This window comes from Heliangelus exortis, chromosome 8 (genome assembly GCF_036169615.1).
Source record: "Heliangelus exortis chromosome 8, bHelExo1.hap1, whole genome shotgun sequence".
Lineage (NCBI taxonomy): Eukaryota > Metazoa > Chordata > Aves > Apodiformes > Trochilidae > Heliangelus > Heliangelus exortis.
This window is the reverse complement of record NC_092429.1, coordinates 11,764,493-11,780,759: the sequence shown is the minus strand read 5'-3', so window position 1 is coordinate 11,780,759 and position 16,267 is coordinate 11,764,493.

Sequence of the window (16,267 nt, the reverse complement as noted above, 5' to 3'; positions counted from 1 at the left end):
CTGCTTTCAATATACAAGGGATGCTGAACTCTTCATGCATTTCTATTCCTCCTTAGAGTCAGGGGTAAAGAAAAATTAAAACATAAACTGCTGCTTTGTCTAGCCCAAAATAAAAAGTGACAGAGACATGTCATTTTCAGCAAGGTCTGACTGATGAGAGCTTTTTGTCTGCAGGAAAGGGACTGATTGTCCCCCCCTTCCCATTTACCTTTCTCACTTTCACCTTTCCAGTAGCTACAGGCTGACAAAACAGTCAAATGAAGTAAAAGTCTGCTTGTGGCAGCTTTAGGAGGACCTAAGATACAAATGACAAAATAAAAATCTATGTAGAGTCAGAATCCATGTAAGAAGTAGTGATGCAGATAGCTACAAACTTCTCAAAACTGGCAATGGACTTGGAGCAGCAGAGCTCTTTCATTGATTCCTAAATAAAACTGCTCAAACAGCAACTTTCCCTGAGCTGTCAGGACGAATGAAATAACTATCTTTCTATAGTGTGTTTTAACTCAGGTTGTCTTTCAGAGATTTCTTTCAACAGACATAAACCCCCTTTTTAAATTATGGTTAAGTACTCATTAAGGTCAAGAGAGACAACATAGCATAATCTACACCTTAATATAATGAAAAATTAAAACCATGCTTTACATCCTATGGTTGGCCTGGAATGAGTACTCAAGTGGAGGAGCCTTTTCAACTATGGCAGTGCACCTAAAACCTCGTAGGCTAAAGGTTAGGATGAGGGCAATGGGTAGTATAGTGCTTCTGCTGATGTCTCAGATGGTGTTTGCAAGACATTTTGCCCAAGTGTACTGGCAAAATGTATCTCTATGGGTCCAACAAACCCTGCTCCAGACCTTGACCTCTCTCTCGTTTCCGCCGTAACCAGAGGCTGCATGTTTGTGCATACAGTCAGTACACAGAATCCCTCCAAACTTAAATCTGCACCTACTCTTCAGCCCTGTCACCTTCAGAATGAAAGCCCAGTCTTAAGTGTTTAATTATTTTGTGACTCACTGATAGCAGCATGGCTCCTTTGGTATAGAGATTATTTCAATGGACTGATTTAGATTTGTGCCTAGTTTAAAGAGAGTAAGAAAATTAAGTTTTTGTTTTTCTACTACCTTTCACAAAGGAGTAAGAAGAAAAGGGATCTGGTGCAATGCAGATAGTAACACTCAAGTTCTGCATGATACTTCATAGGAGTGCTGAAAGCACCCAAATACATTCCCGTCAAACTATGTGTATGATGATGTTTCTCAGAAAAATCTTGATGATAGAAGTGCTTACAGTAGATTGGAGGAAGAAGGTTAATTTTATCAAGATCACTTTGATATCCTTATGCCTTAGAAATGAAAAACCTGAACTACTAAGATTTTATATGTGTCTAAACATGGGAAAATATTTGTTAAAAATAAAATCTGAGTGACTCCTATAAAAGTTGAATCATTTTGTCATGTCCATTGTATTTTGTGGTCTGGGAAACCTTGGATCTGTCACCTCAAGAGTAAAATCCTGGCCCCACATCTTTTATCCCTCTTGGCTATCTGGAGCAAGGAGCTTACTAGCAAGTATAAAGCTCTCACTCCTAGCTCTGCAGCCTCATGAGGTATGAGCTTAAACCATGATCACAAGCATAGAACAGAATATTGCTTGTCCTGGGCCTCTCGCCAGTGACATTTGGGAGTACGGCTGGGAGTGCCACATTTCAGGGGGAAGAAGTAAGCATTTTTTGACTGACTAGCTGAAAAAAGAGAGACTAAAGATGCTAAGGGTGTTGGAATACGATGAAAGTTTTTGTGGATTAATAGACAGAGGGGCAAAGGTATATAGGAAAGGAAATACATCACACTGATACCACCTCCGTGTGTTATTTTATTATTTATGTATATATGAAATTTTAACCTCTCTTTCTGGAGAGAAATGGTTGCATTTCTGCATCGCAAACACAACCAATGGAAAACATTCAGCAGCTGGCAAAGTAATGAGCTTACACTATGGATTTTTCAAACTGCCCAGTGATTCATGAAATGCTTTTAGAAACTGGAAGTATGCATTGAGGATTGGTCAAAAAAAAGGTAGAAACAATATTATAGATCAGTCAGTAGTGTCTCTCCTTTGTGAAAGCAGGCTGCCTTTGAACTTCGGACGGAAGCAGTGATAGATGCATAAAAAAAATGAAATATTGCATGGAAATAGATGTGCAAATGAAAACAGAAAGGGGAAAATAGTAAGATAAGATCTGCTGAATCTGCTGCTTTTTTTCTTTTTCATTTCTTAGGTTTGTTGCCAATCTAAGAAGCATAAATAAGGGTATTGGATATTTCAGAAACAATCAGTCTAGCTCAACTAAATGGCCACATCTGCCTTAAGACCGTGTGTGAAACACTATGTTTCATTCTAATCAGCTGTGGGTTGCTTAGGTCTTTTTGTTTGGTTGTTTTGGGTTTGGTTTTGTTTCTTTTCTGGGGGGAGAAGTTAAACAAGGCACATCCTGGCATATGCAGTTTACTGAAAATGTCACGTCTAAAGTCAAATCTTTGAAGTTTAAGAAATTAGCATAGGAGGGCGCAGACAGAAGGTACCCAGGACCACTTGGGTAGTCAACAGGCATGACCACAAATTGTTCTTCATGGCTTTTTGTTTTACTGTCCACTGCCAGAACAGAAGGAACATATACATAATCTCTATCAACATAACAGATTTAAAGCAGCTGAGGACACAATTACCATAATTTGGTAAGAAATTGCATATGTTTAAATATTCCTTTGCTCAGATAAGATTCCTTTGATAAGAAATCTCAACAGGATTCTGAATGGCTCAGCTTTCAGTGTACATATGGCTGTTCCTTTGAAGAGAAAAACTACACTAACTGGAAGACAAAGTGTTAAGTTAAATGGAATAGAATTTATAAACTTAAAAAAAAAAAAATTACCAAACAAATATAAGACATGAAGCATTAGAGCAAAAGAGGAAGCAAAGAAGGATAAGTGCTCATTATGGATTGGTTTGTAGTATTTTATGTATTATTAGAGAGTCGATAGAAAACTCTCCTGCTATTACTAACACAAACATAAACATCACTTATGATGACAGGCTGAACAACAGCTATGACAACAAGGGGATCCATTACCATCAAACTGCAAAGGCACAGTCACAGAATCAAGTGAAGTCCTACAGTGGCCAAACTATATATAACTTATTTTGGTAACAGGTACTGTTCTTATCTATGGGTTTATAGAAACCATCTTTGCTATTCACATAGTATATCACTATATAAACATATATGCAAATTCAGAGCAATAAATCACTTAAAGTACAGCGTGAGAATAGCTGCCAATGTCTCGCATCGTAGCTCAGCAACTTCAGGCTGTCCTGTGTGCTTCTGACTTACAGAGTGGAGGTTTGTGGTATTTCCTCCATTTACCCAGCATCCTCCAGATACAGCTGAATGAAGGCTTGGGGATTTGATGTTACTGCTGAAAGATCCTGAGTGCTTTCATTTCTCAGGGAAGTTGACAGGAATTGAAGGAGGGTCTCTGCATTCAAGTGAGCTGCCTATTAAAGATAGATTTGGTTCTAGCTCTTTGCAGATTCAATTGAGAACAAATTTCTACTGGGAGATGTCAGATATTATGGAGCCAGGGTGTAGTAATTCAAAAGACATGGAGATAGTGACCACATCTACATAGATTGCTTCGTTAATTGCAATTGAACATGGAATCTGGGACTACAAGAGAGTGCAGAGCAGATCTAATATAATTTCCTGTGTCCAAATCTGGTACTGCAAGCCACCTCAGCCAGCTCTTCCAGTGAGGATGAATAAGTGTTGTAGAAACTAGTCTGAAACAGTGGGAGGGTTTCTTCACTGCAATAGATACCTAACTGAATGCTTCAAACCAGCTGCTGAAACAGATGGATGGTCTTCCTTTGCAATGCACTGTGTACTTGTTTAAACATTTCTGCCATATTATTGGCATTCGTCACTCTCAAACAAATACAGAAAACAAGGCTTCTCTGTTTCATACAAGAGAGATATCTTGAATGTCTACTGGCATTCTCAAATCATGGATTAGAGTAAATCCATGGCTACATACACTCATTTTTCTTTCTTACACTTCAGGGCAGAGGACCAAGTTCAGCTCAGCTGCAGAGCTGGATTCAACATTTCCTGCACCAGCTGTACCCTCCTTTCTTTGAACTGCTATTAATACTTGTTATTACATTCCCCAGCCTTTGTCACCACCACCTGCCTTATGCATTCAAGTGGCAGAACTTTTAAAAAAAGACCCAGTGCTTGTCCCAATTACAGTAAATATTTTATTCACAGTGATGATTGTAAGTCTATTCTCTCTCCTAAACTACAGTGTCAGGAACATACTGACTCGAGTTGTGCTGCAGTACTTTTATTACCTTCTGATAATTTCCTTGGTGGGAAATGCATGTGATTTTTTTTTTCTGAATTTCTCCACAGACCAAAGCGTTCCAATCAAACACCCATATTTATCTGATTGTTTTATTTTTCCTTTTGGTTCGTAGTTTATTTCTGCTTAGAAGGGGTTATTCTGATGCCTTCTTTCTCTACAATAGTTTTTGTTTTTATGGTAAATATCTAATTTTATTTGTTATGCAAAGCCCTTGAATTCTTTAAGGTTTTTTCAGTTCTTCTGAAATGTGAAGCTGAGCTCTGTAGGGCATGTTCTCTTTCTGTTCTGAGTTCAAATAAATGAGGCCTCAGGCCATTTACAGTTTAGACCATAAATTCAGATGTCAAAGGAACAGGTGGTAATGTGACACAAGCTGTTCTTGCTCATTGTATCAGTTTCCTCTGCTTAGTGTCCTACTGCTTCATCTCTGTCACAATTCCAAGTCACTCTCCAACAATGGTTGCTCCATTTTGGCGGGTTCACTTTCTGTCTGTTGATAAATGAGAGCTTCTCTGCTTCTAAGCAATATCAGTCTGGAAAATGTGGAGCTTGGAATCTGAAAGCGTGTCTATACTGGCACATTAACTCAGGCACAGAACCACATCACTGTGACTAAATCCTTCTGGGATAAAGCTGGCTTGTAATGCCCAGCTTGGAGCCTGTGCAGAGGAGCTCAGGTCCATCTGCACATCAGCTCTGGCTCACCAGCAGGCTGCTAGGTTGAAGCACCATGGCTTGTTGTTCAATAACTTGCAAATAATAAAGAAAAACAACATCTTACCAGAGAAGTGAAAACAATGGGCATGATGCATTGGTGTAAAATAACATAACAGCTGCTCAGTGTTTGCTCAGTCACAAGTTTTTGAGGTATTATTTGTATATAATTCAATATCCTGCTGGTGAGCAAGTGTGAATGGTGTTGGACTTTCATCTCGTATAGAAATTATCTGCTGCTCTTGTTGGTGAAGATGGCAATGTAATTTTAATAAAAAAAATACTTTTTAACTTACCTTTTAATAGAAGTGCTTACTTTTAATAAAAAAAAATACTACTATGACAATTTCTTTAAGAGTCTAAAAATTTGTACCCTGCTATTCATCTCAATCCATTGTCTGCACACTACCAAGTCCTCATGAAATCCACGTGGCTACATCCATATTTACAGAAGCCAGTTTTGTAGTGAATGTAAGGAATAGTGCTCACTCAAATCCAACTATCACATTATAGCTGTGAATATTTAGTACCTTGGGTATTGAAGCCCACAAAGCCTTAAAGTGGGCATTGAATATTAGAAGCCCTTTTTTTAAATTTGAAACTTCCTGACTTCTCAAAACCAAGAGTTTGTTCTCAGCATCAATTGAAGGTTGTTTTTGATAAATAGCACCATCTCCCATCTCCATTTAAAAAGCTTCAAATAAAATGAGGTGGTAAGTGACCTCATAAAAACACTGGCTCAGAAAGTTGCTTGACTCTCTAGTTCTGCACATTTCTAGCTACCATAAGTTATGAAAGTCTCTTCTGAATTACCACCAGCAGTTATCAAAATACACCTTGGAGTCTAATGAGTCATTAGAAAAAAAAAAGTGTTTTCTTCACTCTTCCCCTAGGCAAAGAGGGATTATGCACTGGCTCGTTTCAGGAGAAACTGGACCAGCCTCTGTTGGCATATGTGCTAGACAAATGGTCCAAATCTAGTTTTCATTTTCCTCTTGTCAGCTTCTGCAGGAGCTTTGCTCAGCCCTTTTTGCTTTGCATCACCTCTCCAGCCAGCAAGGCACAAAGACCTACAAGAAACTATGGAGAGCTGAACCAGAAATGCCCATGAGCCCATCGATCCCTCTACTCTCATATTTAGCTAGAATCACCTGCATGCTTCTTCCTCTTTTCCTCTTCCTCTCTCTCTCTCTCTCTCTCTCTTTTTTTTTTTTTTTTTTTTTTTTTTTTTTTTTTTTTTTTTTTCTTTTTTTTTCTTTTTAATTAATTCCTTGTCCAATCATTGAGCAGATGGACTGGGTCCTCCCTGGCCACTCTTTCCTACCACCTATTGCACCATGCTGCACTTACTCAGTCCATGCAGAGCTCCATGATGGAACTGGCTAACGATGGGCCTGCTTGGCAAAGTTGCTTTTCACCAGGGCGCTGGGTGGTTGCTGGCACAGCTACTTATCTGTAGCTATGTTATTACAGCATGACTTTTTGATTAATTAGAAACTCAGCACTGTAAGCTTTAGTTTCACAGTCTGGATATTATTAACTAAAATGCAGAAGAAAGAGTGTCCTGTTCACAGCTTTAGACATTTGAAGGTGAGGGAGGAAGGGGGAATGATTAGAGCAGGACAGAAAAAGTGCATACAGCAAATATGGATACAGTAGAGGGTTGGCAACTGCTTCAAGGGGTATGTCAGGGATAAAAAAGGTCTTAGACACCATCACAGGTAGTCAAGAAGTTAAAAGTGATATTAAGAAAAGTATAAACTCTGATCTTCACAGTTCACTCACACAAACAGAGAAGAAAGCTTGGAGCCTTAAGGCGGCCCTGGGCTGCTGATATTTCAAGCCAACTAATTAGGATTTAGCAAAGGAACGAGAAGATGACACACAGAGAAGGCCCAATATGCAATGACTGCTCTCTGACCGTACCAAATATAAGGAAAATATAATTTCTAAATCTTAAAAAAGTGATAGTGTAAGGGAAAACAAGATCTCTGCCTCACCCTGATTGAAGCTTAAGAGCTATGAAGAGGGAGACTATGTATTAAAATCTGAGTGATCAAAGTATCTTCCTAAACCCAAAATTCAATATTTCTGTATAATAACATTACTGCTCACTATGCTGCCCTGTCTTGAAAATCCAGCTCTAGATCTAAGCTGGATCTTTGTCTTATCTTTCATCTCACACAGAGCTACTTTGTGTATACATAGGCTACCTTTCACTTTTCCAATCTATTGCTATTTAATCGTTCCTATACTTTGCAACCATTAGATAAAGTTAGCCTTCACATTTCAAAATGGGTACATAATTTTTTTTTTTTTTTAAATGCACACTGATGTTGGTCAGTGTTGTGTCTTTGCAGCATGAGTTTATGCAAACCTGTGCTGACCAGAAGACACTTTGCAAACTGCAGGTGATTGTGGCAACACTGAAACAGACTGCAACATATGGGTTACATATGAATATGGGTTACATAGATCCATTTTATTCCCAAATGCAGGTATTAACAAATTGGCAAAGTTATTGGCCAATTGACTCAAAGTATAAGCATTAAAATAATTCATCCTGAACAATGCATAGTTTTATTTTATGTTTACTACAGTAGGCTCACCTGCACAAATTTGCTGTGCTTATTTAATATCCCCTTTAAGATGAAAAATGATGCCAGTCCTGTGGTAATAGCATCTTTTGACGCTGAGAAAGCATTTCACACTATTGAATGGCAGTAGTTTCTCTTTAGTATGATGGAAATTTTAAAATTTGCTGCAAATGTATTGCACCAGTTACACTGTTCTGCACAAGGATGCATACTAATGTCACAATACTATCTCAATTTTGACTTTCGAGGGAGTCTAGTCAAGGGTGCCCACTTCCAGTGCTATTTTTGCTAACGAAAGCAAACTAATCTATAAAAGAGTAGGGAGTCTGGGTGAAGACTCTAAAATAGAATGCATTAGAGATGATAGCTTTTATTTGCAGAACTGCCCTTAAAATAGTGCTCCATTTATTAATAACCCTTTGGAGACTCTAACACAGATTCTACAGGGAGCTACAGTTCCTAAATAACTTCCCAGGTATGCACTGGTTTCAGATTCTGCCAAAATTTTGCAGGTGAAGTGATGATAGCTGTGGAACTGCTGCAATTCCCTCACTACTTATTAAAATGACAACTCACAATGCTGTGGACCTTCACAGTAGCCTGCATGGGATACAACAGGGCTTCAAATATATGAGTACTTTACTCCAGTCTTGAAGTGTCACATGATTTTACATAGGAAAAATTCTTCAGAAGCATTATGGACTGGTTTCCCATGCTCTGATCATTGAGAAGTGTCTCCCCCTTTTGCAGTAAACTATACCACTATGAGGAAAAAGGGAAGATCCTTAAGAATTATCAAAAGGCTATACAATTTCTTTATTACTTTTCCTCAGTGTCTTGAAAGAGCCAGATAGAAGTATGCCAGCAGTACTGGAATGAATAAGCCTTTGTCTCCACAAACAGAAAGCAAGCACCCTCAGCCAAACCAGGCATCATTCGAGCAACTGTGGTACAATTTCTTCCTTCACATTTTAGCTTCTTGCTTCCTCCACATTAAATTTCAGAACGTTCTTCTATGATATTTTAGACTTATACTGCTTTCTTTGATTATGTTCCCATTAATAATGCTGAGAGAATGTTCTTCCCCACTGGTGCTCTCCAGTACACATCAACACTTATTGAGTCATTCCCATCCCTGGTTTCTGTTACTGATCTCTCATGCACCAGATGAGCTTGAAGATTCTTGTAGATAGGTGTTGGCAAAGATCCTTCCACTTCCAGATGACTTCAAGCTGTAACCTGTAACCTCCACATAAGGCTCAATGCTACAGATATGGGAAGCTAGAATTAGTCCCTATGGCAACAGAGAAATCAGCAAAGTACAGGTGAAATTTTGAGAGGCACCTGAGAAAACTAACCAAAGAGCTGGTTCCAATTTGTCACAGGCTTCTGCAATTAAATGTATCAGATCTTCAGTCCCATTCTGGAAAAGCCCACAGGTAACACTGCATAGCCAAGGAAATAAATTTCTTGGGTAGAAGGTGATCCTTATGGTAGGACACAACAAAACCAGAGAAGGTGAATGGACATTCAGTTGGACCTGAAGTCAGCAATTAGTCTACCTGCAATGAGTGGGCAACCCTTGCCTTTCAGTAACTTGGTAAACTGAGGTATCCACAGAGGGAAAACAAGTCTAAAATCCTTAAACACTAACTTTCCATGCTCACACTGTAAAGAATGTTGTAACTGGAGGAACTTTTTGAAAATTCTCTACCCTTATTCTCCCCTTAAGTTACTTGTATTTATGGACTTGTAACTGGTTTAAATCTATGGTGATACGTATCAATTCAAACATTTAGGAATAAATCCCTGTAGTTACAGAAACTGAGATTTCATTAAGTGCTTAGAAGTTAAAGTCAAAATCAGTAAATAAAGTTTAACAAAGGTAAACTGAAAGGCAAAATGAACTCACTCTGATGAGTTAATGTAATTCCCTTATGGAATGCTAGTTTCCCTACTATAATTAATTTTAAACACTAAACCAGTGTGCCTATTTTTGATAATTATAAAAACGCATTCATCCATGTCCTTACAAATTATTAATATTTATCATACAGAATATCCTGTAGACAGTAAGAATCAAGGGAGACAGAGTTTTCAGCAAATTCTTACACAGCTATAAAAAAACAATAATGGACTTTGAAAAACCTGTGAGTCCAAACCAAAAAGATCTATAGGGCTAAATCGTCAGGCTTCCTTCCTAGCACGTACCTCACAAGTCACTCAGGCAAAACTTGCACTGAACCACAAAAATCAAGGATTTTAGGACAGCAAGTGTGTGATACTGCCAAGTACCCTCCATGCTGATGTAACTCACATTCCATTCCTGGGAGACAAGAGAATCAAGGCATGAAGCCATAATGATGATATAAAAGTATATAAGAAAGTCCCTTGAGTTCTTTTCCATTTCAGGGATAACTTTATTGATAAGGAAACTTCATCATGACACTTCTGAGTTACTTCTCTGACATTTCAGAAATACTGATTATCAGTAGTTCTGTTCACAGATATTTTTAATCTTCTCAGCATATCAAGACCTAAAGCTTCACACTTGTAGGAACTCAAACTCATCATCAGTGGCAATAAGAAGCTCTCCTTAAGTCAGCAGAAGTCAATGGGATTTTTGCTTGCATAGGAGCTGCTTCATAGGATCAGATTCATGCTATCTAGTTGTGTGTTGGCTTATATAGGGTATCAAAACCACGAAAAGCAGTAACTGGAACCAAATATGAGGCACAGAATTTTTCAGTTTCAAAAACTTAAGTTCCATCTAACTTTCTTTTCCATTAAAAAAACAACCCCCACATACCTCACCAATTTCTGAAATGAAATTTGATGAGAGTGTGCTTTCCTTCAAAAAATACCCAGATCCCAAGACAGGAAACATAGAAACATATTCATAGAATACCTGATTCTAACATACACACTGGTGTGTGTGCGTAGGTATACATGTAAGTATGCCCATTAACACTTCCTTGGTTGATAGGTTAGCGCTTGAAGTTTAGATAATTTGTTTGAGTGAAGAAGCAGTAATTCATCCACAGTAGCAGCAAGAGTTACAATTATCAATAAAACCCACTGTCCCCTCACATAATTATAGGCAAAGATTAGTTTGCCTATGGACAACAAGTGTCATCTCCACAGAATCACCGAATTGTCATGGTTGGAAAAGATCTCCAAGATCACTGTGTCATACCATCAACATCCCTCCCCCCCAGTAGAATAAATAAAATATATTTATCTACATCCATATGTCTGCATGTCCAGAATTGCTTCATCTACATGCTTTTTAAATACCTCCAGGGATGGTGACTCCACCACCTCCCTGGGCAGCCTGTACCAGTGCCTGGCTATCTCTCAGTAAAGAAAAAGAAATTCTTCCTCACATCTAGTCTAAACATCCCCTGGTATAACCTCAGGATGTTTTTTCTAGTCCTATCATTATTTACTTGATAGAAGAGGCCAGCATCCACCTCCCTACAACCTCCTTTTGGGCAGTTGTAGAGAGCAGTAAGGTCTCCTCTCAAACTCCTCCAAGCTAAGCATTCCCAGTTCCCTCAGACTCTTGTCATTAGACTTGTTCTCCAGACCCTTCATAAGATTCATTTCCCTTCTCTGAACTGGCCCCAACATCTTATAGTGAGGGGCCCAGAACTGAAGACAGCACTTGAGGCGCAGCCTCACCAGTACCAAGTGCAGGGGGACGAGCATTTCCCTTTTCCAGATGGCCACAATATTTGTGACAGAACACACAATGCTGTCTGCCACCTTGGTCATTTGGATACAAGTGTGGCTCATATGCAGTGGGTGTGGACCAAAGCTCCAGGTCCTTTTCTGCCTGGCAGCTTTCCAGCCGCTCCACCCAAAGTGTGTGACATTGCATAGGATTGTCATGATCAAAGTGAAGGACCTAGGAAAAGGACCTTAGACCTAACACTAAAAGGACCCTAAAAGTAACCCTAACCACAACCCTAAACCTTAACCTTAACCGTAACTGTAAGGCAAACCTAACACTAATCATAAATCTAACCCTAACCAAAACCTAACACTAACCTAACCAAAACCCTGTAACCTAACGCTTACCCTAAACCCAGACCTAATGAACCTAACTTTAAACCTAAATCCTAAAGACTGACCTTATCACAAACACTAGCTCTAAGCCCTAATCCTAACGGGCCTATCCCTAACTATAACCCTAAGCAGGACATAGATTAGGAATCGGCCCCTGAAGGCTGATGGGGAACATCAGGAAATCTTTGCAACCTTTTTGTGTCTGGCTCCTGTAAGAGAATGAAGGGGCTGTTTTTTCAGAAGGTACCCTGAGTTTTTCGTTTTTCATTATGCTGAAGCAGAGCAGCTCAGCTCTGTTTGTGATGGGGACTGTGAAAACACAAAGGAGCAGATGAGACAGAGCTAGATAAGGGAAGACAGAAGTGTATTCCTTGTTCTATCTCTACACAATAGCTAAAGGAGGCAGGAGTCACAGCAGTGTCAGTACAGGCATATGTGTGTAACTCCCTGCACAGAGTGATGATGCAGCAACCTGTGCTCCTACAATGCAAATTAATTTACTGCTGTTTCATGTACCAGTGTAAAGACTTAAACCAGCAAGTTGGCTAACATAATGAATACACCTATAGGCTAGGAAAAGAAACTGATAGGTTTAGACTAATCCAAAAGTACCAGAGATATGCAGGACAACCATCATGGTATAAGACAAATGGAACAGGCAATGATGTTTTAAGGATGAATAGCTCTTGCCTCTGAAACTGAATAGTCTTAACTGGTCTGTGCTCTCTTGCTTTGATGTGACATTTCCAATTTTTATCACCTAGCTGACCACCAAGGGAGGAGTGAGAAGAGTGTATGATCATAGGATGCTATATCTTATGTCAGCATTCTTCACTATTGAGTCTTCTGTTTATGCTGCTGATGTGTAACGTTGTGAAGCAGATGAGCTTGTAAAGTATGAATGGTATTCTATAACCTTTGCTGTACTTTCAATTACCTTACAGTAACTTAGAATTCAGAAACGCTGCTCTGAGCAAAATCAAAATACAATAAGATAAACTTCATTAGGAAGTGAAGCAGTAGGCTTGTTGTTGAAGGAAGGTAAAATGGTCTAATTAATAGTTATTGCATCAAACTCAAACAGCAGTTACAGTAATGACGCTGAGGATATTGATGGCATTGAGGATGGAGTTTAGTTCAGAATGGAAATGAGCAGAATATTCCTCTTCAACTGAGTATTGCTGTAGGCAGTGGAAGGCCTCAGAGCTACTTTGTGTTTTTTTGTTCTTTTGTTCAGATGGTTTTATTTGATAGTGCAGCTCCAAGTGATTAATACCAATGTGTGCACAAGAGAAAGCACATTCACTTCACTGGAGCCCCATGGCTGACACTTTGACCATACTGAAGAATAGGCTTTTTTTTTTTTTTTTAATTCCTGCTGTTTGGTTTTTCAGTGACAGCTACATGCAGGTGGATAGTTATCTAAGGGGGGCCTCCCAACTTCTTTATAATTTTTATAAAACCTTTCTCTCTCTTCTTTGGTTTGTGAAAGCTGTTGGCAGCAGGGAATACCAACTGCTGCATCCTGAGATAAGGTTTCATTCTCATCAGTATTTGGTTTCTCTTCAGCCACCCATTGATACTTGTTTTTCATTTCACTTTACTGATGTACCTGTTTGGCTTGTTTTATTGCTCAGAAATAAACACATCACAATGTCTTCCAGTAACCCAGCTGATTTATATGGGCAGATGAGGACTTCATCAAACATCAAGGTCAGTAAAGCTCCTACCCTCTCTGATATTAATGCCCACTGTTTCACAAACACAGTTTACTAATACGAAATGGCAAATCCCAGAACTGGAACAAAAATCACTGAACCAGACCCAGAGCTAACAAAGGAATGCAGAGCTTGAAATATACCTCAGGAATTCATCACAATAACTGATGCCCATAACAGTAGCACTTTAATTTTAAATGGGTCACGCTATACAACTGATCTCAAGAGAGTCCTGTGATTAAAAGAAAAGTCAGAGTTACCTAGACTGGATACATTTTTTCCTAGTACCATTGAATTTGATGGCAAAATTAGTCCCGAACTCAGCATAAAGAGGGATTTATTTCCTTGCCTCTATCCAGACTTCACTCACCTGCCATGTAAACTTCAAGGTTACAAGTGCAATTCCAGGTGAGAAAGAAGTGCAACCAAGCATCCTAGGAGTAAACAACTCTTAAATACCCAGATGGACAAAAGCTTTCCACAGAAAGAGTGTCCCAGTCCTTCAGATAAGCTGTACAAACCATCTATAGCAGCTGTTTGGCTAACCACCTGCAGATTCTGCTAGTTAAAGACTTGTGGTGAAAATTTGGTGTAATAGCTCTGAACTCCCTGCTTTAGGAGTTAGGAAGAACCTGTTAAGAAAATGAAGAACCTGTTAAGAAAATGGTATCCATTCTAAATACCTTCCTGACTTGAGGAATGGCCACTTGTGATAGAGGCCATCCTTTGGCTGTGTACCTTACTTTCTGCCTCCATCATCAGCAGTAAAATCCTGGGTCAATTGGTGCTGAAACTTCTCCAAGCAAATCTTACCTGTGGCCTCTGGAGCAGACTTACTACTTGTTTTCTTTCCCTGTTAATTTACTTTCCCTGAAGATAAGACTTAAAAGGAGCAGCTAATGCTTTGTAACCTCTTCATTGGTCCATCTTAATGCCTGTTCATCCATTTACAAAGGGAAACTCTGCCTCTGCAGCAGGAAGAATGTAAATACAGGTAGCAGAGACCTATACACATTACTGGACTTTACCATTAATTTGTGTGTTTAGCATTGAGTGCAGCTGTAGCTTTCAGTCATTAAAGTTGTGGATTTGTACAGTACCTTAAACAAATTATACAACTAGTTCTTGATGCTGCACTTCATAAAAACTCCACAATTTTTTAGTCCAGAGTTGCTGATAGCACAGCTAAGTGCTCCATTCCACCAGGTACCCGACACGGAGCCTGAGAACTCATTTTTCCAGGCCCATCCTCTGCTGTTCCCTGGCTTTTGTCCTGAAAATTATTTCATACATTTCTAAGGTATGTCCAACCATTGACATAGATCAAAAGCAGATACGATTGTTCCTGAGAAAGTAACACAGCAGTGGAAACAGAGATGATGAAAAATTTCATTTCCAAATTGACATGATTTCCATGGAAGTCTTGGTTTTTAACCAAGTCATAAAATACCAAGTACAGGAGAACCTCTATCCCAACTTCTCTGCAAATGTCAATCCACATAAGGTCAACTCCAGAGTAGCTACCAAAGTTAACATTAGAGAGGATTCAGTTCTTTGCTTTTCCCTGGAAAGAGAGGGCTTGTTTTTCATCAGGATTTCTGTAAGCAGCTTGTTTCACTACATAGTCTTACAGTCATGTGTTACAGCATGGTCATTTGTTCATGATTTGAATTAGGAGGTGACTGGCATGTGTTCAATCTGGATTCCCCCAATTCTCCAAAGAAAAAAGTTATCAGCTTTGTTGTCCCACAAAATTTATATGATTACAGGTTGAATCAGGCCTCAATTCAGGGAATTTTACTGTCTCTGATCAATGACTAATGAATAGGGCTAATATTGTTCATGTAATATGGGCACAATGTCTGTATGATATGGGAACAGCATTCAAACAAGCAGTTCCAAAGATAGTTTTCTAGGAAATATAATAAGGGAAAACCAAACTAAGACACAAGGGATTTCTGTTCAGTTCTTCAGCTCAACCAAACATTTAGTATCTGAGTGGGCACAAATCATCTTACCTGCCCTATATAAATGGGAATGACATTTTGCTTTACAGAATAATAATACCTTTTACTAGCTAAGTCAAAGTTTATGAAAGCCAAAGAAGTATTTTATAGATCATTTTACACCTTTAAAGATCTATGTTCTCCTTCAAGACCTGCATAGAAGAGGTGCTGATATTTGGGCTCCTGCTCTGACATGTTATGACTGAAGTAACCTTAAATTTTTCCAAAACTTCCTCTCATGAGGCACTCAGCAGAAGGGAAATATTCTTGCCTTTTTAACAGAAATATTCCACACTAGTTTTAAAATCGTTTGTTAAATAGCTTACCCTAACCCTTCATTTCAAGTTTATATCTGCTCTCATTTATCAACATTTCATAGTATTTTATACAATATTTGCTTCCTGTTATTTTCTTGGGCATACATCAAATGTACCCAAGGCTATTTTGCTGTACACACTCTTGTTTCTCTGGTTTTTTCTTTTCTTTGAATTATAGAACATTTGTTTGCAGAGTAAGCTTTATGGATGAATTGCTGTATTCAACAATATTTTCCCCCTCTCTTCTGCATCCACATGCAGGGTGGCCATTCTGTCTGGCCAAATAAACACAGCAAAACCAAGGCTGCCAAGTATTTTGTGTTTCATTTGGTATTGCTGGAGTAACTGGAGTGGCAGGCAGTATGTATGTTATCCGCATATTAGAAGCATCCTTCAGGATCAAAAACTGGCCAGTAGAAA